At 41.4% G+C, this 22,003-nt stretch overlaps 1 pseudogene across 1 annotated transcript in view; it reads right to left on the bottom strand.

Annotated features, from left to right (window-relative positions):
- The window catches only part of LOC308614017, a 58,994-nt pseudogene extending 37,482 nt beyond the window's left edge, over positions 1–21,512 (bottom strand). Inside the window, exons 1-2 of the transcript in view lie at positions 21,425–21,512; positions 21,297–21,322 (exon numbers count right to left, since the gene is read on the bottom strand). The product of the transcript in view is annotated as an uncharacterized misc_RNA (transcript). The remainder of the gene's footprint in view (positions 1–21,296; positions 21,323–21,424) is intronic.
- Between the last annotated feature and the right edge of the window lie 491 nt (positions 21,513–22,003).

Here is a 22,003-nt window from a genome sequence, read left to right as displayed (position 1 = left end):
TTTACATTCCCACCAACAAGATAGGAGGGTTCCCTCTTCTCCACACCCTCTCCAGCATTTGTTATTTGTAGATTTTTTAATGATGGTCTGACCAGTGTGAGGTAATACTTCATTGTAATTTTGATTTGCATTTCTCTAATAATTAGCAATCTTCAGCATCTTTTCACGTGCCTGTTGGCCATCTGTATGTCTGTGGAGGACTCATTCTTGCTGACATATGGGTAAACCTTACTGAGACCTTCTCCAGAGGCAAGCAGTGTGAGTATTTATGTGATTTTAGGTGTGTGCGTCCTTCAGACTTGACCCTACTGGAGACAGCAGCTTTCTCACCTCTTGCTTCTCTGATGTGAATTTGCACCATATGCAGGATGGTACTTAAGTTTTACCACCAAGTTCCAACATGCAGATTTTAAGAAGAAATCTCTGTATGTTTCCACGAAAAGATGCAGACATAGTAACAATGACCGAAGTGCCAACATTTCCCTCCACGTCGTGCCCACTCCCCAGTCAATCCAAAAGTTTCTCTCTCTTCCCACTGGTAATAATATGCTTTGTTAGGAAGGATGTAGTAAGGTGCTGATGTGGCATGTTAGAAAGACCTCAGGCATTAGAGGCAGAAAGACCCAGGTGTGAATCTTAGGTTTTCTACGTATTTGTTGTGTAACTTTGGACTTAATCTCTGAGCCTCAATTTTCTAATTCATCAAATGGGGATTAACAACACCACCCAAAACATTGTTCTGAGCATGAATGACCCTAAGAACTAAAAAGTAATAGGTTGATGAAACAAGAATATTGTTTGCAAGGGGTTGGCATCGTTCCTCTTTTATTTTGGAAGACAGTTTGCTTGAAAATTCAACTGTCTACCAAATCCTCCTCCCCAGGGACCATCAGAAAATTGCAGGCTCCTTCTGCGTGGAAACCTTCACAAGGGTTCCACAGATAGCCTCTCTCATCTCCTGGTTTTGTCTCACAAGAAGAGTCATTCTCCTCACAGGCATGTTCACACCATGGGAAAGCTTTCTCACCCTCTCTCTCTCTGTGGAATTTCTCTCTCCAGTTTTTGAGATGTCTTCGCCTCAAGGACAGACCAGTAAACAAATTCAAATCTATGTGCTTCCCCTCCCTCACACTGGGGTTGGGATGCTCAGACCTTCTTTTCTGAAGATACTTTGTGAGTAACCTGAAGTTGGAATGCCCTCCTGAGGTCGGTGTATAAAAGCCAGCAGCATAAATAGGAACTGAGGCTGAAGTGAGCACCAATGTTCTCAAACAACTTCAATAGAGAAAGGCTTGTTTGATCCTCTCTAAACTTCCTGAAACCGAGCTGAATATTTGTTTGTTTTGTGGTAGCTCAGCTTTTTTTTTTCAGGCCTTGTAGTGCATGGCTGTTGGTTTCTCTGTTTAAAAGGAAAGTGCTTTTTCTCAGTAACGATGCTCGCATTCTGAACTCGGCGATACCCACTTCTAAAGGCCACTTCATCATAAAGATAAAGTTCTGCTAACTCTCAGGTCCCAACAGATAAAGGATGTGGCCAGTTACCATGACTCGTGCTTACCTCCCAAGTGTGTCATTCGGGGCACACACCTAAAAGCGTGTGAACAGAAAGTTTCTAGATTTATTTTCACGTTGAAGATTGGATCCCACAAGGGGAAAATATCAACGTAAATGACTATGCAAAAATGACAAAATAGCATTTTGACCTTTCATTTGCCAGAGAAACAAAGGCCAAGTTGAGGTGAGTTTGCTATTCTCTTGCTTTTTGAGGAACCTACTGGTAATGATAGCACTATTGTTTATTATTTGAATATTCATGGAACCTCAGGGCCACAGATTCCCAGTCCAAGTTAGACAGACAGCCCAAGAACAGTACATGGAGAAACGGCCCAGGAACAAAGCGGGGGCTCATTTGCAGAAGATAGCGATGGAGGTGAGTCCTTCCTTTTGGCCTCCTTTCTGGTAGATGTGAATCAACACCATAAAACCAGAATATGAGGTCGAGCTGACAACTCCTGAGACAGAATGTTCTGAAGCTGGAAGAGCTCACAAGTGGCATGTCAGGGATAAGGTGCTTGGCAGAGTTTTCAGATACATGTAGAGTCTTTTTCTATACCTTGTCTCCAAAATGCTAACATCCCCAGCTTTCTGGATGTCACAGGGCCCCTCAAAGTGTGGGAGACAGCACTTCAGGCCACGACAGCAGTGGTCAGATATCCTGTCTGTGGCCTGTGAACACAGGGGAAATTTGCCAGGTGTCAGATGCAAGAATCTTATACGCCATGGCTTTTTTTTTCCTGGAAGCAACTGGAAACCAGCTGAGTGACACTTAAGTCCTTCACCTGCTGCATTACTGTAGCCAGTGGGTGTGAGCCTAAGCGGTACCAAGAAGGGCCCTCATCTGAACAGCCGCAAGAGTTATGGACTCTGGCTTGGAGCGGAATGTTATATACTATGTTCAGAGTCATGGCAACTTGAACTTGGCAGCCATATCTGCTTCTGAGATTACGAGTGCCTCCTGGCCAAGTGCACCTGTGATGAGAGTTGACCTTGGAGTGGGATGTAGGTTGAGAAACCTCCCTTTTGTAGCTAACAATTCATTTGAACTCCTTTAACAGCTTGATGCTTAAGTAGCAGTTTAAGTGTTAGAATTACCTGGCACTGCTTTCCATCCTCAATTTATTGAATGTAAGAAATACATGGAATCACTGAAAGCTCCCCTCCTCCCAGAAAAGAGAGGAGGTGCTCAGGACTAAAAGGATGTTTCCAAAGTATCTTTTGTTTCCATCACCCAAGTGCATAAAATGAACCTTATTTGAAACTGAGATCCCTCAGTGAAGTATAAGTGCTCCTTGCAGAAGGGCTATTTTTCAGAGGATTGTTAAGACTGTATTTCACGGTAGACATGTTTCAACATATTTGCACTTCTCAGAACACGCTAAATTTCCCTTCATGTGTTGTGATTAGCTGGTTTCTGTGTTTAATCTATAGCATGTGGTATTTTTCTATAACACTGCTTCAAGTAGAAAATTTTACTCTAGGTGCATGGGAGACCAGTTATAATGCTTTGGCTTGAAAAAGATCTCACATTTCCAATAGTCACATTTTCCTAAGAAAATGATCTATGGGCACTCAAGGTTAAAGTTCCAAAAATTATTTTTGCATATTCTTTTTAAAAATTTTTATTTCAGTGTAGTTGATTTACAATGTTATGTTAGTTTCAGGTGTACAGCAAAGTGAATAGTTATACATATATGCTGCACTCTTTTTTAGCTTCTTTTCCCATATAGGCCATTACAGAGTATTGAGTAGAGTTCCCTGTGCTACACAATAGGTCCTTATTAGTTATCTATTTTATATTAGTATAGTATATATGTCAATCCCAATCTCCCAATTTATCCCTCCCTCCCCCCTTTCCCCCCTGGTGACCATAAGTTTGTTTTATACATCTGTGACTCTATTTCTGTTCTGTGAATATTTCCTTTGTACCGTTTTTTTAGATTCTACATATAAGCGATAGCATATGATATTTGTCTTTCTCAGTCTGACTTACTCAGTACGATAATCTCTAGGTCCATCCATGTTGCTGCAAATGGCATTATTTCATTCTTTTTTTTTTCATTTTCTTCAAGTCATTTTTAAATACATTTGAGAAATTGTATTAACAATGCATCCAATATTGATGTAGTTAGGATATATAGTATATTCTACTGATAGCAACCTTCTTTAATTTGTGTGTATATATTTAAGGCGGCGTGTGGTTTACTGCATATCAAACTTCCCATTTATCCCCACCTTCTTCAGGACTGTATTTGGAAGACACCTTCATATTCACTTGCGTACAAATGAGACACTGTCATGCTATCAAAAGTATCTTCTCTTCCGCTCTTCCCCTCCTCCCTCAGTCGGCCTCATGTTGAGTTAGCCAATCAGAATCTACCTTACATCTTCCCCTTTGGCCTCCTTCTTACATAAGCCTTGGTGGTTCCACGCATTTCCGCAGCTACCGCCACACCTGGCTGGGCACCTGCAATAGCTGTCCCACTCTTCCACCTCTTCATCTGATCCCTGTGGCTGACCCAGCTGCCTCCTGGGGTACGATGCCAGGGATTCTGAAGACAGCGAGGCAGGATGAGGGTACAGAGGAGGCGCTATGGAGATAATAGCCATCTTCTGGCCTGTATTCCTCTCTTGACAACAAACACTGCATGCGAAGTTTGTTTGGGGTATAAAGCTTTAGAATCCTTTTCTCCTTCTGAACGGTTTTGGTCTTTAAATATCCCTAGTACAGCAATGGCCTCTGTGATTACAAAACAAACAAGCAAACAAAATGCAGTAAGGAATAAGAAGGTTTTTCAAAGTAGTAACCCAACCCACTGTTTTGGTTTGTTTTTCTGTCTCTCTCCTCCCTTCTCACTGTTACCTCGGGATCAGTTGTTCTTTTGCTCAATCGTTCAGCAAAACAATTGGCAATGAGGCTGCAGGCTCTGGCAGTGATGGAAACAGTGAATCTGCCGAGGTCTCCAAGTGCTCAGAAGAGAGATGCGTGTCTACGAAGCCAGGCAGACTCAGGGGGGGTCACTTGTGCAAGGCTTCACAAGTCCCTGTGCCTTCTGGCTCAGGGACCAACCCCTACGGGTTCACTCACAAACTTTTGTGTACCATCTGTGAACCTTGTTTCTTTTCTTTTCTTTTTTTTTTAAATTTATTTTTGGCTGAGTTGGGTCTTAGTTGTGGCACGTGGGATCTTCGTTGCGGCGCTCGCGTTTCTGTCTAGTTGTGGCGCGTGGGCTTAATTGTCTCGGGCCATGTGGGATCTTAGTTCCCCGACCAGGGGTTGAACCTGGCTCCCCTGCGTTAGAAGGCGGATTCCTAACCACTGGACCACCAGGGAAGTCCCTGAACCTTGTTTCTGAGTGTGATCTGAGGGTCTGGGGACTGAGATAAAAGTTTCAGGCATCACAATACATCTGAGCATAAAGGAATCATAGAGAAAGTCCTTGGAGTCAGGGAAACTGAGGCCAAGAGGTAGCAAGCTGTCCCCATGGAGTTAGCAGCAAGGGCCACAGAATGTACTGGAATAAAAGAAATAAATATGTGATCCTTGCCCCAATCAATACAAGTGAGCCATTTTAGCATGAGAATAGTAATTATAGTTTTTGCTAGACTCTTCTTCCAGCTTATAAACATTTCCTACCACAGGCTACTGAGCCCAAAGATAAATATGGGAAGAAAATCCTTTGCGTGTATGAGGCACTTTATATTTTCTGCCTCCTTCTCAATCCTTAATTAAGCTTTGCAGCCACCCTGTGAAGCCGGTCATTACCACTGGGTGAGGAGTCCCACGGGAGCTATGTGACTTGCCCAAGCATACGAGCCAGACAGGCCGGGCAAGGTGAGACTTCCCAGTTTCTGATGCCCACGCCCCGTGTGCAATCCAGCCTCATCACCCTGGGACTTGGCTCAGGGAATAAACAAACAAATGACTATTACATTGCTTTTACTTCTGGGGAGCAAGGGGTTCTTATTTTTAAATAGGAACAAGGGGCAAGACAGATGGCATCCAATAGCAAAATTATTGGGGGAGAGTGGTACCGCCATTTAGGGGCTTGGAGTTCTGCTCTTTCTGAAGCTGTGTGTCCACTTGTAAGTTTCCCTTTATTACTCACATCCGGATGCCAGGTTTTATTCTGTAAAGGACCCGTATGTCTTGCTGGGCAGTGGGGATTCAAAAGTGGTACCCTGAGGTCTACTTTGTTGTGTGCAGGTTCAATCGCATGTGGTATCATGTCATCCGTGGTGTATTAGAGAAAGATATATATGGAGAGATACAGAAGTTCAGAAGAAGAAAATTACCCTTTTTGGGGGTCAGGGAAAACTCCACAGATAAAGTGAGATTTAAGTACAATCCAAAAAGATGAGTAGGTGTTTGCTAGTTGGAAACAAGGGAAAAGAGCATTTGGGCAACCGTGGTAGAGGTTTGATAAATCATGACTTCAGAATGCACCCCCATATTCAAATCATGTCCCCTCTTACCTACAGTGTAAAACTGAAGCAGTAAGCTCTGCTCCCAGCTCCGATGTCAAATAACTCTCTCTGCTCTTTGAGACATCTCTCAATGCACTTTCCCCAGGCTGCATGGAAAGCCAAGACTTTGCCGGATTTCTGAGAATTCTAAGGTTTGAGAGCGTAAGGGGGAGGCACCAGGGCTCGGTTTTCATGGTCACCTCTGGTGCTGAATTTCTGCTTTTCACTGATCCATTTCAGTTTATCCAGTGTCTTCTAGGTACATGTACGTGTATCTATACACACACATATAAATATCACGTGCACATATATATACGTATACATATGTGTACATGTATATAAAATTCATCCCTTAATTGATTTAAAAAATCTATTTCACTTAACATTTTACTGGGGTGTAGAGAAGAGGATGGGTACCAAACAATGGATTTCTTTCACAGAAACACACACAACCCCAAATTGATCTTTAGAGACCTTGTTGTTGAAGCACCTGAAACACCATTATTTTTATTTTCACTTAAGCCACTTTGCCACAGATCCTTTTGTCTTCCCCCTTTGTCCTTTTTCCCACTCACATCTCTCATCTCTCCCTCTCTCTCTCACCCTGAGATTCCTAGTTATTTCTTTCCTCCCTCTCCTTCTCCTTTCTCCTCCTTCACTCCACAATCCCGCTCAGCTCAGTGAAGTTGTCTCTTGGTTCTTGTTGCCCACCTCATCATGGCCATGGCTTATCATGGAATTTTCCTAAGCAAAGACAGTTCCTTTCCTAAGAGAAGCTTTGATATTACAGTGGTTATAATTTCCATTTGTCTGTGACTTCCATAGCGTGGTCCCTGGCAATAAGTGGGCAGTCAATATCATTTGTTCTATGGATTGATTAATCAATTAAATAGTATTTTTTAAAGGTTTGTCTTATCCTAGTGTTTGACTCTACTGTAATTCTGCCCTGAATGCTGGATGAAAAGAAGAGTTGCCATTTAGTAAGACAGGCCCAGTGACTGCCCACTGCATGGTGATGCCCATCCATCACAGAAGCCTGGCTGCCTGAATACTCCAAAGGCCAAGTTCTTTAAACCAAATGGCTATTTGGTCAGGCCTGCAGAAGGGGCCAAGGGTGGAAGGACGCACACCAGTTGAACAGAGTTTGCCTCTTGGGAAAGAGGAAGAAAGAAGCATGGGGATAGGAAAGCACAACCATAGCATTTTCTTTCTTTTAAGAAGAGCTCAAGTAGCAATTGTGACATCTTGGGAATAGGATATGCATTTACCAAGTCTCTGCATTTTTGCATGTTTTAGATATTTTGTAGTTTAGAAAAGATTACATCATTGTAAAACGGAAAAAAATCCCATATCCAAGATGCCAATTGAAAATGAAGTTGCCTTTGCTAATGAAGAGACATTTCAAAATAGGATGCTCTTCCAAAAAGAGAGGCCCACAGCCCCCCAGAAGAGGAGATGGTTCCCAGTGAATGTTACCAGCATGAGGCAAAAACCTCAAGTTTCACGAGAAGTCTTTGTTGCTGGCGGTCTTTGTCTCTTACCACTGTAATGTGATTAAATCGTTACAGGCCCGTGGTAAAGACTCCCGTACTTGTCCACAGAGGCGTTTGCTGGGTGTTCCCAGCTCTTAAAAAACCCTTGGTGAAATGGTCCTCTCTTCCCTCCCTCACCCTCCCTGTACAGGGAACGTTGCAAAAGGCTCTAAGGAATTTTCTCAAACTAGTCGCGTCCCCAAGTCATTTTCAAAGCAACGTGGAACTAGTTTTTCAAAGTGAATCATTTAAGAAAAAAAAATCCCAGTGGCTTCCCGTGTTATTCTAGTAACTTCCCGGGAAGGTGAGAGAAATGTACAGACATTCCCACAGCCACTTTTATTACTAATAAGTCTCAGAGAAGCCACGTCACGAGGTTCTGTCCAAGTGACCACACACTGTCCCGAACCTTCCTGCCCAGTTTATTTATTTATTTTTTTCCCATTCTAGAACAGCCAGCAAATGATTTCACACCTTTTTGTTTAGCTGCTAAAAGCAACACAATAACTCCCCTCAGGGCTGCCTCTGTGGGTTCCAAAAATAAAATGGGCTCATTTTCATGCTAAGCTTGCAAAGGCTCACAGGGATTCTAATGAAAGGCGAAGGAAGGAAAGAAAGAAGGTGAAAAGAGGGGTCAGGCTGGGGGATGTCGCTGAGCAGGGGGTCAGCTTCTGCCCGGAGTTACCAGCCACCCTGCCAGAAGGGAGAGGTAAAGGGTAACAAAGAGTTCTTAGACCACAAATTAAAAGGCGAGCTAATTCAACTCTTAAACTCTCCAGCCTTATCTTCTATCCCTAAACCCAGGGTTATTTTTGGGACACAAACTATTATTCACCAAGAGAAGAAGTAGCCTGCTTCAGCCTTCCAGGTAAGAAATCTCTTGGGTAGGAAATAGCCAGTAACTTCCTTCCAGGTCAGAAAGTAAAACCATGGATTTATGAGATTCTAGCTTAACTTTTGAAATTCAAAATCTCCTGGGCCTGAATCATTAGCAATAAGAGACTCATCATATTCTGCACATTACATACTAGAAAGAACGCTGTGTGATGCAAATCACAGAATATTAGACCCCACTAGTCAGCCTGGAATTCGTGAAAAGAGCTCCGTGAGAACTTGCCCACCTATAATGGGAAGAATTCTTTTTTTTTTTTTTTTTTTTTTTGCGGTACGCGGGCCTCTCACTGTTGTGGCCTCTCGTGCCGCGGAACACAGGCTCCGGACGCGCAGGCCCAGCAGCCATGGCCCACGGGCCCAGCCGCCCCGCGGCACGTGGGATCCTCCCGGCCCGGGGCACGAACCTGCGTCCCCTGCATTGGCAGGCGGACTCCCAACCACTGCGCCACCGGGGAAGCCCAAAAATGGGAAGAATTCTTGTGGGACATTGCTGATTAGTGGTCTGCCTGTCTGAAGTTGAAACATCCAGTGATGGCACCTGCTTATTGTATTTCCAAGCAGACCTTTGCTTATATATGAGGGCAGACTGACTGCTAGAAATTCCCTCCATTTATGGCACCAAAACCTGCCTCCCAGTAGCTTCTACTCACCAGCTCTAGATTTGTCCCAGGGCATGTGCGGGGCAGCATCTTTTCATGAGAAACCTCCAGATATTTGACAGTTATCAGGCTTCGGACCAGCGAGGCCTGCCTTCAATTAGGCCTTCCCATTTTCTTCTCCTAACAGGGTTTCCGGTTCCTTCCCTAAGATTGATCCATTCTGTACGGTGTCCCTCTCACAGCCCAGCCCCAGAAGTGGAATGAATGACTCCCTGAGCTGAATAAATGCCATTCACACAGTTTGTGCTCACCTGAGCCATTTCTTTTAGCAGATGTGTTATGCTGTGGAATCACATTCCTTTTCAAGATCTGTGAACTAAGGATGTGCTAAGCCAACTGTAAATAAGATTGTTGGGAAAACCTTAATGCTACTGAAAGGAACACAGTTTTTAAAAGTAGTTTAAAAGGATCCCTTGACATGCAAATTATAAGTCCTTCTTATTTTTTTTTCATTAAAGCCGATAGACAGTGTTTCAACTGGGTAAACCTAATATGAATTAGTATATGATGAGTATTTGAAAATTTCCTAACTACATTTCTTTTAAATTATTCTGGGATTCAGTCTTGCTGTTCAAGGCGTCATAGAATCTTTAGCAATGGAAAGACATAGAAAGACTGCCAAATCCAGTCACAAACTTTCAGGAAGTTATCATTACCCCATTTTACGTATTTAATCAGAATTTGTTCACCACATGCTGCCCGAGTGTTCTGGGATTATTCAGAGGTAAAAAGTGTAGTCCCCTTCTTTGATGAAGTTTACATCCCCAGCGGGGGAATCAGAGAAGCAAAATTTAAAATAATTTCATGCAGTAATAAGTGCTATAAAAAAAAATGATATAGGGCTGTGATAGAGACTAGGTCAGGGAAGACAAATTTTACGAGGGAACATTGAACCTAACTGTTGAGAAGGTTTCAACCACAACAAAACATAGAAGGAACTTCTTCCAAGCACATGCAAAGCCCCCGAGGTAGAAATAAACTTGATGTGTTCTAGGGAGTTAAATTAGGCCAGTACAGCTGGAAAATATTACTAGAAGAAGGAAGTGATACAGATGAAGTCAAGGAGTAAAGAGGTAGGCAGGGGCCAGATGGCAAGGAGCCTCGAAGGTTGTGATGAGGTTTGGATATTAGTCTCAGTAAGAAGCCACTGGAGGGTTTCAGGTGGAAGAATGGCATGATTTAATAAGCATTTTTTTAAAGTTTTCTCTGCCTGCTGTGTAGAGATGGATTGTACAGGGTTTAGAAACAGAGAGAAAGTAGTTAGAAAGCTGTTGCAGTGGCCTAGGCAAGACATCCAGTGGCTTGTACTGGCGTGGTAGCAATGGAATTGGAGAGAAGGGGACAAATTCTGGATATACTTTGGAGGTAGAACCCAAAGGACTTGATAAGAGAAAAACAAGTAGAGTCCAGGGAAGCTTAAACGGTTTGCCTCAAAGGGGAAAAGGAGATGGGCACCAACAGAATTTGAGCACGTAGTAGGGCCATGTACATTAATCCTAATGTTAATCCTAAGAACACTGTGAGAGATATTATTTTACCTATATTTTATATATTAGGACTCTGAGCCTCAGAGAACTTAAGTAATTAACTCCACATCAAACGTAGGGTCAGATGAAGCCAGGATTCAAACTCAGGACCATCTGACACCATGTCTCATAGTCTCTTCCCATTGTTCCTACATTGCTTCCAAAGTGGTAGTAGAGAAGGAACTTGAACACAGACTCCTGGGGGAGCGCCCCTTCTATATCTCTTTTCTAACAAGTTATCAATGCTTAATGAGATTTTAAGCTGATACCATCATTTGCTATATACCCCCCAGTGTGTCATTATATATTTAACCAAAACGTAGACTCCTTTCTCCCGTTTCATTCTACCCTCTTCCCTAGCTCCCCACAAACCCCAGGTCTGGGTCAGATCCTCTCTATGCATTTTACCCACCAGAGACATGAGCCCCAGTGCCTGCTTCTCTTCCTGAGGAGCTGTAGCTGGAAATTGCTTGTGCAACCTGATGACAACTTATCTATATTTAGCAGAAAAAGTGGTGGCAAGGATCTGTCCAGCTCAATCTTTTTTACACTTCCAATCTTCAGAATCTCACAGACAGTCTCCTGAAAGGCATATTGGCCCTGACAGGATCTGAGTGGAAAGAAGCTTCCTGCATCTCACTGGGTTATCCACTGCAAGCCTTATTCTAAGAAATTACGTGGACATCCATGGTAGAGCAAAGACTACACACACCTGACACTACCCCTGCCCCTGAAATGAAGAGCTACTTGTTCTGTGGGTGCTTTGATGGCTTTTAAGTCTTATTCTAAGATAGGAAAACAAGGTTTTCCTTTTCCTTTCCATGAAAGGTTTAAGGGAGAAATGGACTCTTTACCTAATTGTTTATGTGTTGAAGTGATATGTACGGCACTTGGTTTTTATTTCTTTTCAATGTGGCATGGAAAGGAAATACAGAGTGTGGCTTAGGGTTTAAGAACAAAGATAAACTTGCTTTGGGGCAGGGGGATGTGAAAAAATTACACCAGGTATTCTCAAGTGCTTACAACAACGAAATGATTGCAACCATGGAGGCTGACTGTCGCTTGTACTTAAAGTGACTAATTTGAGGCTGAAGCACCATTTAACTTTTCTGCAGCCAGACAAAACCAGATATAGTATATTGTCGGTGACTCTGACCCCCATCACTGTTCGTCAGCCAGAGAGAATTATCTACTGATGAAAAGCAGAACAATTAAGAACTAAGAAAAGAGGAAAGGAGAGACCATTAAAGAAAAATGGAAAAATTTAAGACAGTAAAAGAGCAACAATTTTATCACGAAAAGGGAATTTACAAGGAAAAAAAATTGTAGCCAGTGATGACTTACTCATAGTCCTCTACTTTTTAACATGCAAGATGTATCAATCCTTGGTTGTCAAGGGAAAAAAAAAAAAGCTATTGCAAAAGAATTCCTATTAGCGTTAGAAACAGCAATTTTAAGAGGTAGTTTTTCATACCTTCTTCCAGTCCCCAACCTCATTTTGGGTTAAATCTTATTCAGAGGAAAAGCACTTGGTTTAGAAATGTCCTTTCTCATTTTCTCAAAATCTCTTCTAATGAGATGAATTTTAGTGTTGCTGTGTCTATTAAGAAAAGAGGTGAAGAAATAGAAAATCCACTTTTGGTACCGTTGCACTTCTTGGGACTAAGGTTTCCAGTACTGTATTTTCAGAAGTTAATTAACAGAACATTATGAAGAAAACAACTTCTATGCAATTTGGGGGGAAAATGCAAATGTAATGAAATTAAAAAAGAAAAAAAAGTCAACTATAACTCCATCATCCTAAGATACTCACTGTTAGCAAGCCTTAAAACCAGAAAATTATTCGGCACATACCTTATAGAACCCTAGCAGGACCATGAGGCTTCCTCTCATTTTTCATTTTGTGACAGTTTCTGGAAATTTTCTGTAGATACATGGGTTGAAATCTTTACTGGTGCCCTAGAAGGGGAGATGATCTTTCAACATTAAACATCTTAATCTTCTCACTGGAAATTTTCTTTTCTTGAGGTGAATAAAAAGATACGTCACTTTTCTTCTTTATACTACTGTTACTATGACTATCAAGAAACTAAGAAAGTCCTTTTCTGATTTTCTGTGTCATAGTGGGAACCCCACCCTTCATAGACACAAGAAAAACTCACCTTAGGTGAAGCCTTAGGTGAACTGTATCTTGTTCACCTAAGACCCAAAACTATAAAGGCAGAGATTCTCTTTCTCCGATAATTTTAAACGATCTTCTTTGTACATAATCTTGGCCACCTTTTAAGTGGAAAGAATGCAATATAAGAGATAAAAGAACATCTAAAAACAAAAATTAGGGGTGGAGAAACTACTGGTTAAAGAAAAGGCAAAGAAATCAGTAGAAAACCCGGAAACATAATCCTGCATTTTTAAGAGTAGTCTTGAATATGTGTATACAGAATACGTATAAAAACTGTGCAGAAAACAGTTGACAAGTGGTGCCAGGATAACTGATAGTTTATTAGGAAAAAATATATTTTTTCTCATACCATGTAACAAATTAAGTTCTAGGTAGATTCAAGAAATACTATTTTTGAAAAATCGATTAAATAACTAGAAGAATGTATTTCTGCATATTTATCTAGTGTAGATGGGTAAAGATTTTCTATACATTAAAGCAATGGAAGAAATATCAGGGTAAAATGCCAATGACTTGAAATATAGAGAAATATAAAATTTTTATACCTCAAAAATAATTGTAACAAAATCAGAGGACAAAAGCAAACAGGCAAGAAGATGTATTTTTTTCAAAAACTGGGACACAAAGAAAGCGAATGACTGTAGTTTATAAAGTGTTACTATAAATCAATGAGGAAATGGACAAAGGTCATGAACTGATCATTCATAGGTGAGAAAATACAAATAGCTTCTTATATACTAAACAATTTTTCAGCCTCACCAGTGAAGACAAAGTTAAGTAACAGGGACCTGACAGAATAGCAAAGATTTTTAAATGACATCTATCAATGCAGTCAGAGCTTCAGGAAGACTTTCATGTACTGTGTTAATGTAAATTGATACAACCTTCCTGGTAATATGTACTAAAGACCTGAAAAATGATGATATCCTTTGATCCCATATTTTTCTGCTTCTAGTAGATTATCCTAAGGAGATAATTTGAAATGCTAAGATTTATTCACATACACAAAGTATTTAAGTATACCCTAGATGTCTAATATTAGGAAAATTATTAATAAATTATGGTATAGTCATATGGAAAATGATACTACCGTTAAAATAATATTTAAAGAATTAATAATAGCATGAGAAAATATTTTTGGTTGATTGAACAAAAACATGGTATGTGAAATTCTGCGTAAAGAATGATCTTAATTATGTGAAGAAAAAAAGAGCATAGGAGAAAATACTGGAACCATTCCTAGTTGTGGTTGCATGTGACTAATAAGATAAGATTTAGTCATGTTTTTGCATGCTTCTTGTAACTTCTATATAAATTCCAGATTTTCTACCAAGTATATGTCTTATTTTTAGGAAGGAAAAATTAAACTTGAATGGGATTCAGAGTATGCCACCCCAAAATACGCCACTCTGGCATAAGGCTTATTTTGAGCTGAAAACACAATTGAGAAAAAGCAGACACAAGACAAACTCTATGGCCTCCCCCTCACTACCAGGAAGGGCAGGCCAATTCTTAACCACCGGAGACAACTCTAGACTCTTAACCAGCCTAGAAACTACACCAGAGGACTCTACGTAATAAACTTTGCTAAAACAATCCTTATTTTCCATTGGTTTTCCCCATATATTTACCACTCTTGGAAACCTAAAACCCTTCTCCTTTGTATTGTCACTTCTCCATAAATTTATTGTTCTTTGCTAAGATGCCATAGAAGCCCAAGTTGTAAGCATTCCTTTGAGTTACTCATCACTGAGTATTCTATGTGTTGAGTTCATAAACTTGTTTTTCGCTCATTAATCTGCCTTTTATCAGTCTAATTTGCAGGACCCCAGCAACGAATCCAAGATGGGTAGAGGAAAAAGAAATTTTTTCTTCCCCTACAAATTACCACAATAATAAAAAGAAGAACCGATGGTCAGCATCCGTCTTCAGCAATCTTAGATTGCGTTCTGCTTGAGAGTAGAGATAACTGGATACTTTCAAGCCCATAAAGGTACTCCTACCTACTGTGAGTCAGTTTACTGCGAAAGGCAGATTGCTAGGTGATTTGGTGGTGGGGGGGCGGCTACTTTCCCTTCTTCTGCTTCCTACAGGTTTAGTTTCCCCTTCTCTTTTACCCACACTTGATCCAAGTAAAAGCCAGGGAATATGAGCACCACACCCCTCCCCCTTTCCAAGAGTGGCGAGATAGGGTTGTTTGCATCTGTCCTTCCCAGCCTGAGCAGAGAAAAATGAAAAGGAGTGGTCTCTGTAAGGACCTGCATGAGCTTCTCTGCCCTCCTACTTGTAGATCACTTCTAAATATGCAGGAACATGCTTCCTCGGGGAGTTTATTTGAGAAACAGGCACAGGGAATGTTTAACCTAAAAATATATATATTTTGGTGTTTTAAAATGGTGACTCTTAAAGTGATAAACCTGATGATCACTTCCACTATTAACAGCATTACAACCACAGTGAGAGCCAGATCTGAAAATAAAGAAACTGAAAATGCAGTCAGTCATACCAGAGTTGACTTGGGTAGAGGAAGGGAGATGAAGAGGCTCAGGATTTTTCTCCAGACAAGTCCAAAGTGAATTGGGTTTATTTTTTAAAATAAATTTATTTATTGATTATTTATCTTTGGCTGCATTGGGTATTTGTCGCTGCGCAGGCTCTCTCTAGTTGCAGCGAACAGGGTCTACTCTTTGTTGCGGTGCGCGGGCTTCTCATTATGGTGGCTTCTCTTGTTGCAGAGCACGGGCTCTAGGCACGTGGGCTTCAGTAGTTGTGGCACGTGGGCTCAGCAATTGTGGCTTGCAGGCTCTAGAGCACAGTCTCAGTAGTTGTGGCGCACAGGTTTAGTTGTTCCTGGACCAGGGCTCGAACCCGTGTCCCCTGCATTGGCAGGCGGATTCTTAACAACTGCGCCAGCAGGGAAGCCCAGGGTGTTTTCTTTAGTTGAAATTAAAAGCAAAATGCAGATTGTTTCTGTTTCTAAGGAAATGGAGGGCCGAGTCTCTGATTCATTTCTGTGATGCCACGCCACATCCTTGAATGAAAGCATCGCTGTCCAAGAAGCCTTGAACGCTTTTGGAAAGCCTTTGAACCTGTTCTTTTCCCTCTAAATCTTGTCGTTGCATTCTGATTGCAGAAAGCATATTTTAAATCAGTAGGGACAACTGTAATTAAAATCTGAGTACACAGATTTTCGGTGTCTGGCCAGAAACACCTTGTCAATGATCACAACTTCCTACGGTTTGATTATATTATTCATCATGTTTTGTTTATGTCTACAACCCAGGAATTAGGAAAACCTAGCTTTTTCACCTAATTTCTTTGGATTGAAAGCTCTCTTTTCTCCCCTCTCTCCAACAACAGCAACAAAAATCTGATTTATTCAAGTTGGACTAAAAGACGTAATTCAGCAATATGCCACCATCACCCTAAGGTTTAATGTTCTCTCCCCTGAAAATAAGTAAAAATAGCACATTATCCTCAAGCTTGGTGGTTAGGAAGAGAAAAATATGGGAAGAGTATAACCTAACAGCTACCCTTCAATTGCAATTTGAGGGCCACACTCATTTGCATCCCTCCACCTGCCCTGAGGCAACACCCCATGTGCAGAGTCCTGGACGCGGCAGCTTGGCTGGGATGACAGAAACCATTACACCATTACAGAGAAGCAGAGGGCCAGGCCGTGCTCCGTGGGTTTCATTAGCTCACTTGTTGTGTAGGATGCAAACGATGTCTGAAGGGCTCTGGACTTGCTAACCAAAATGTTCATCGCTTAGAAACAGCGAGAAATTAGTTAGTGAGATGTTTATCAAGTACCTGGAACCAGAGCTGACTTTCTGTGAAACATCATTATGGAATCCAAGCCAAAATCTCTCTCTTCTGTTCAGTTGAGCCTGAAAAAAAACATCGTGTCAGAATTAGTAAGGCAAACAACAAAGAGACGGGAATGTAAACAGCTGATATTGAAAAGGACTGCGGGGAAGATACCTGAGCTACAGTAATTACAGAAGAGCTGAGATTCTGAGAGGTTAAAAAAAAATAGGTTGCACTGCTTCTTTCAGAAAGACAAATGTCTCAAACACAGAAGGGGTATTGAGTTTCTCGCGTGGGTCAGGCGAGGACTGTGGTCAATAGGGTGTGATTATGAGGTGATGCTAAATGGTCTCCTTAAAATTTATGTTGAAGTGAGTTTTAATGGGAGAGTTTGTGTTTTGTATCTTTGTTTTTTACTTATTATTAAAGTAATAAACAATTACAGTTATTTCAAAAATAAAATATATACTTTTATATATTTTATAAATGTATAAATAGAATAGAATAGAATAGAATCAAAAGACACCAAATACCCCTATGACTAGAAAAAAATTAAATTATATCAAAAAATTTTTAAAGTTAGGGGTATTTTTCATGTTTTTAAGCATATGCTAACATATATTTCAGTGTGTGTGTGTGTGTGTGTGTGTGTGTGTGTGTTGTGTGTTCAGTGACTACTTCTTTGCCTCTAAGAGCCCCTAAAAGTTTCCAACTTCCTAGCTATGGGGGAAGGAAAGAATATCTGAAGATCATTGGTAAATAATACTTTGAATCTCTCAGCGGCTTATGAAATTGAATTTTAGTCCTATTTAAAGAAAAGTTCCTGTGGTAAAAAGTCTTTGTGTGTGTTTCTCAGGCAGGAGAAGGACAGAAGAAACTACCCACAAGACTTGGGTTAGGCAATTGATTTTAATCGTGGTTTCTATTAATTACTCAGCAATTTCAGGCAATTCTCCACTTTCACACCATCGTTTTCCCTTGTGTAATGGGAAGGGTGATAAAAACTCTGAACTTGGGGACTCGGTCTCCCAGCACTGCTACAAGCTACACCTGTCTTTTGGCCAGCTCTTCTCAGCTGGGGTCACACGTTCTGCCAGCTCACAGGAGCCAGGAGGCTTCATTACCCGTGGTTTCAAAGACCTCTGAACTCTCTTAGGAAGGGGGCTGTTGAAATTCAATGTCATATTTTCCAGTTCCTGAAGCATTCATTTTAGAGAGAGAGAGAGAGAGAGAGAGAGAGAGAGAGAGAGAGAGAGAGAGGAAGAGTACAGAGATTGTGCTGTGCTCCAAAGGAAATTTAGGAAAAGGTTTTCTGTAAGTTTTAAGTTGAAGAAATGCTTCCTGGTCTGAGAAAAGTCACAATAGACTCCCACACAAATAAGATGCTTCTCGGAAATTAAATCCTTAAATTAGCTAAATTTAAGATCATCGAAATGCAAACTGGCGGTGTTCACCTTCTCTTCCCTTTACTAGAAGTTGCTCTGTGATTATCTCTTACCAGCACAAACCTGTATGATGTGCAAGATTGCTGCAGGGCTTATGCTGCTATGGCATACCCTGGCTGGGTGTGCTTAGATCCCAGGGCCAGCACCACACTTCGACAGTTTTCCACAAAACTGAGAGTGGTACATTGGAAGGCTGCCAACTTTATTTAAGAAGTATTATTCTTTTTTCTAAGACTGTGTCCTTCCTACTTTGGGGATATTCAAATGTTATTTTCTTTTATGAATTAATGATCATTGAAGATGGCAGTTGTGGTATTTTTAACATTCTTATTTGATCGAATTTAAACTTGGCAACCATATATTGATCTTCTCACAATTTCACAATTTCCTTTTCTTTTTACATTTTACTGCTCTGCAAAATCCAAACTCTGGAAAACATCAGTCTGTGGCTAATTCTGTCTATATGGTAATAGGGAGAATGCAGATAATCACCATTTTCAATCCAAAGTATCAAATTCTTCCCCTACTAAAACATGAGCCTCAGCTGATGGTAAGTAGGACACGCAATGTGCTTGAATTGTATTTCTCCCTGCACCCTCTAATAGGGTTCCTAAAATTAAGCCACCAAAAGGTCAAAAAAGAAGGAAGCAGAGGCAAAAATGATCTGAATAATAAATAAACCGGCTGAGTAACGGACCCAGTGTTGATTTAAAATGAATAAAAATATGTCCTATGCAATGTTTGGAACATACTTACACCAAAAGTTTATTCACTGTTTATTTTTAATTCAGATCTAACTGAATATTCTGTATATTATCTGGCAGCCCTACACCGAACACTTTCTAACCCTTTAGAAAATACATAGATAGTAAAACATGACTTCAAGTAGCCCGTACATATACGTGGCTATTAATGAAATACACCTAAGTGGCTATTAATGACATACTCTTTTGGTTATCTTTTTTTTTTTTTTTTTTTTTGCGGTACGCGGGCCTCTCACTGCTGGGGCCTCTCCCGTTGTGGAGCACAGGCTCCGGATGCGCAGACTCAGCAGCCATGGCTCACAGGCCCAGCCGCTCTGTGGCATGTGGGATCTTCCCAGACCGGGGCACAAACCCGTGTCCCCTGAATTGGCAGGCGGACTCTCAACCACTGCGCCACCCGGGAAGCCCTTGGTTATCTTTATGTTGTCTAGTTTTCTCATCTGTATGTGAAATATTTAGATGATTGGGTTCTCATAAAACATAACAACCTTCAGGGCTTCCCTGGTGGCACGCACAGTGGTTAAGAATTCGCCTGCCAATGCAGGGGACACGGGTTCAAGCCCTGGTCCAGGAAGATCCCACATGCAGTGGAGCAACTAAGCCTATGCGCAACAACTACTGAGCCTGCGCTCTAGAGCCCGCGAGCCACAACTACTGAGCCCACATGCCACAACTACTGAAGCCTGCGTGCCTAGAGCCCATGCTCTGCAACAAGAGAAGCTACCACAATAAGAAGCCTGTGCACCACAATGAAGAGTAGCCCCCACTCGCTGCAACTAGAGAAAGCCTGCACACAGCAACGAAGACCCAACCACAGCCAAAAATTTAAAAAAACAAAACAAAACATAACAACCTTCTATTAAATCCAGAGAAGAGTAAAACACGTTAACTTGCCCTCAACTGGCTTACGTTGCAAATGAGCTGATAACCAGTGTTTACAGGCTGGTGCTGCTGAGTAATTCCCTTCAACCCATGCGATGTTTCAGGATCTGAAAGTTTGTGTGTGGGAAGTGAGGTGGAAAGCCAGGAACCTGTGAGGTGCTCTTCCAAGTACTCAGCATGCAGCCAACACACTTGTTCTTTGTTTTGCCCTCTGATGTTAAAACTAATACAGAGTTAAAAACTCTGCCTTGGGCCTCCCTGGTGGCGCAGTGGTTGAGAGTCCGCCTGCCGATGCAGGGGATACGGGTTCGTGCCCCGGTCTGGGAGGATCCCATATGCCGCGGAGCAGCTGGGCCTGTGAGCCGTGGCCGCTGGGCCTGCGCGTCCGGAGCCTGTGCTCCGCAACGGGAGAGGCCACAGCAGTGAGAGGCCCGCATACCACAAAAAAAGAAAAAAAAAAAAAAAAAAAAAAACTCTGCCTTTTGAAATAATGCCATTTGCAGCAACATGGACAGACCTGGAGATTGTCATACTAAGTGCAGTAAATCAGACAAAGAAAGACGAATGCCATAGGATATCACCTATATGTGGAATCTAAAAAAAAAAAAAAGGATACAAATGAACTTATATACAAAACAGAAATAGACCCACAGATATAGAAAACAAACTTATGGTTAGCAAAGGGGAATGGGAAGGGAGGGATAAATTAGGAATTTGGGATTAACATAGACACAATACACTATATAAAATAGATAACCAACAAAGACCTACTGTATAGCACAGGGAACTATATTCTATATTCTGTAATAACCTATAAAGGAAAAGAATCTGAAAAAGAAATATATATATTTCTTTGCTGTGTGCCTGAAACTAACACAACGTTGTAAATCCACTACACTTCAATAAAAAAATAAAATTAAAAAAATTAAACTCTACCTTTTTTCACCAGACTACCTGGCAAATGTAGAGTTCCACACCTTAGCCTGAAACAAAAGTAATAATAAAACAGTCCAGTAGTGCTAGTAACCTGTCTGCTAATATTTGCAGGGAAATTACTTTCCATCTGCAAAGTTGACTCCTATTTTCTGTTAGGGAAATGAATTGATTTGAGCTGGAGATTGGCACTGAAGTAAGAGTCCAGGTCAGATACCTGGTGTATACATTTCATTTAAACGAGTGTGAAAGTGGGTAGTATTTTCTTTTGTTTTTCCCCTGGCCACCTCAAGGTTATTGTGGAAGTAATGTGAGGGAAAGAAAATATATGGTGAACAGTGCTTGGTATATTTGAATATATTCAAATGAATGTAGAATCAGAGCCAATTTTGTGGTCAGCGTCCAGGTGAGCTGCTGAGGATTGGGAAAGGAAAGCTGGGTTGGTTAGAAGGTCCCATCCTGGCTCCGAAGCCATCTACCCAGGTGACTCTGGGCATATCACGTTGTCCTCTGGACATTAGTTTCCTCCCTTCTCAAATGAAGGGATCACAGAGGTTAATACCTGCTATCCCTTTTAGGCCTGATCTAAGGAGGTACAGAAGAGAGAAGGAATTCCTGCATTACGAGTCGGTGAACAGGACTCACCTGCTTACCTTCTGGGGGTTCAAAGGCTGCAGATTTAAAATAGCAAAGACACATTGCTTGATCTCATGCTCTGACCTTCAGATGTAGAAGTGCAGCCATTCTTCATGCCTTCCTCTGCCCACCCTTACCTTGCCAGAGGACGATTGGTTGGACCGTGTTCTTGGTCCTCCTGGGGACCCGGTGAGCTCTGTCCTTCAGATGTAGAAGTGCAGCCATTCTTCATGCCTTCCTCTGCCCACCCTTAGCTTGCCAGAGGACGATTGGTTGGACCGTGTTCTTGGTCCTCCTGGGGACCCGGTGAGCTCTGTCACCGACGGTCCCTCTGGACTCCCAAACACACAGGTCATTGTTATCTTTCTTTTTCAGGGCTGTTAGTTGGGTTGGATGAGAAATAGGCAGAGTTCAACCATTATAATTAGTTATATAGATATATACAGATGACACATACCACTTCAGTTTCTAAATCATACTCTAGACTCAGAGTTTCTTTGCCATATGCTTTCCAGGCCTTTTCGCACTGGGCTTGTTCCAGTCAGAATCTATGAAGCACTGCCCTTTGGTCAGCATTTTTAAACTGGACTCAGATGGGAATATATATATACTTTTGGAGGTAATCAGCATATACTACAATTCTGTCCTTTGTAACCATGTAGAAAACATGGTGGAAATTTTCCAAGATTTCAGTGGGGTCCTTTCCATTCTGAGCC

Source organism: Mesoplodon bidens, assembly GCF_964165515.1.
Source record: "Mesoplodon bidens genome assembly, chromosome: 3".
NCBI lineage: Eukaryota > Metazoa > Chordata > Mammalia > Artiodactyla > Ziphiidae > Mesoplodon > Mesoplodon bidens.
This window is presented reverse-complemented; position numbering and strand designations above follow the sequence as displayed.